Below are 2,240 nucleotides of genomic sequence, written 5' to 3' on the forward strand. Positions count from 1 at the left end.
ACTGCTTCAACACAATCAATCATATTTCGACTCTTTTTACATTTAAGTTTTAAAGTTACCTAATAGCTTACTTTTTATTATTAGTGTAAGTATGCAAAAATTAATGTTTAAACATCTGTTTTTAGATTTTTAACATTTTTAAACATTTTTTTTACTACATCTTTCTATAAATATATGTTGTCAATGTTTATTTGTTACAAAGTTTTAACCAATTCTAACTAATAATCTGGTACCTATGTATCTGAGGCATCGTTAGCGTGTCTACCACGCCGATGTCGTGTGTGCACAACACTGGCCGTGTCTGCTGGAGTCGTGTACTCTGGCAGCACAATGGGCGCAGTGGCAGTTGCCAGTCGCCAGTTTACCTCTAAATCATCCCACCTTGTACTCGCTGTGCGAACGAGACGGAGTCATGCGGCTAGTGCGTAAGACAGGGACGGGGCACCGCATTCATATTTTCGCGCGTATAAAAAAAACTTATGGTGTAACTTGAGTGGTTTAGTTGTGAACTCTATTGCTATATAGATAAGGTTTAGAAATAAGTCGAGTGGCGTTTCGTTTTTCCGCGCATTATCGAGCATGTATGTTTTCTTTAGATATGAATGCAAATAGTAATGGCGCATTTTTATTTGGAATGTTTACATAAGGGTCTGTCGGCGGGCGGCGGCCATGCTGCTGTTCCGGAGGGCCGCGGAGGGCCGGGAGGGTTGCGGAGGGCCATTGCAGGGAATGTTTTAGTTCTGAAACTAAGGAGTTGCGGTTTAAGTCGAGGGGAGACGCACTCATCGAGGCTGAATGCGATCTCATAATGGAAAGCTTTATTGAATTTTCTTTCTCGCTAGATTAAAAATTTTCCGGATTGTTTTTGTAAGGTAACATTTATGCCGAGAAAAGTACATTACACTATGATGAGCTTATACGTATGTCTGTTTAAACAAGTTAAAAGCGAGGATGTGATAGTAACAGATAACATAAAGGCAAAATGATTATTATGTAAGATACATAGATACAGCGCTGTTACTTCACTGGGCGCTCTGTAAATATAGTTACGACTAAGAATTATTGCAACAGAAAATTCTTACTTTGCAAACATATAACAAATGCTTGTAATCGTGTGTTTTCATTGTAGATTTCTCTCGCCAAATCATTAAAACTATTTTTAAACATTTTTATAGTTTAAATAACATTTGTTACAATTATTGTCTAAAGTTGATATCAAATTTTACGGTTTCATTAATGAATTAAGAGCAGAAATATTTTAAAAAGCATTGCAATTAAAATGCTAATGACTACTTATTACACATACTAAAGACCAAAGCATTTTCTTTACAACATCACTGATTAAGAATAATGTAGTTCTCAAGAAATATTGTTTCCATTGAGACTTACTCTTTCGACTTGTTCAGTACATTTTGGATATCTTTCTAACCTTTAATTGAAATAATGATAGGTAAATATTTACTTTATTACAAAGAAGTTTACCGGATAAAAAGATAGAGATCATTTGACATTTTCAATTCAGCAAAGTGATGTGATAGGGAGGCGTTGGCCGCAGCTGTTCACGACGTCTCTGTCCATTCACCAAATCTAAATGTTACAATTGAAGAAAAGACAGCGACAAATGTTGAGTATTGTTGAGTTGTCACAACAAGTCGTTGCCGACAATGGGTGCATTGTGCGGCTCTGGGCGGCTGCAGTGACCGTGCACTATCCCGCAACGAGATGACGTGTGATCTCTCGAACGCTGACGGGTACCTGTCCGATTTCGAGGGCCTATTGTCCGCCCGCGAAGCTATTGTCGGACCCGCGAGAGCCTTCTTGGAATCCCTGTAACGAGCCTGTTGATAATGGGCCTATTATTGTTGTATTTGTATAAGAAATGTGAATCATTATTGACACAACACGCGCGTCTAATTACGGGTCGAACCGCAGGTGCTGTTCACACGCGTTGTAGCTGTTGAAGTAATGATTTGGTGCTAATGACATTTATTATAACTGAAGCAGCTCAATATATTTAAACTTTTTCAATTAGATCGATTTGAGTTTGCGAGGATACGAGCTACATAAACCTTTTAAGATTAAAAGATTGTATTTGAAATCTATTTCAGGTGTAAAAGTTAGGATTATTTCAAACGTGGAAAGAATATGATCGTAATTGTAATCTGCAACTTTAAGAAGTAGGTAACAGAAGTTTCAATTTTAAACAGAGTTAATTAAAATAATACTTTTTCTTTAGTACA

Source organism: Papilio polytes, unplaced genomic scaffold, assembly GCF_000836215.1.
Source record: "Papilio polytes unplaced genomic scaffold, Ppol_1.0 DF824035.1, whole genome shotgun sequence".
NCBI lineage: Eukaryota > Metazoa > Arthropoda > Insecta > Lepidoptera > Papilionidae > Papilio > Papilio polytes.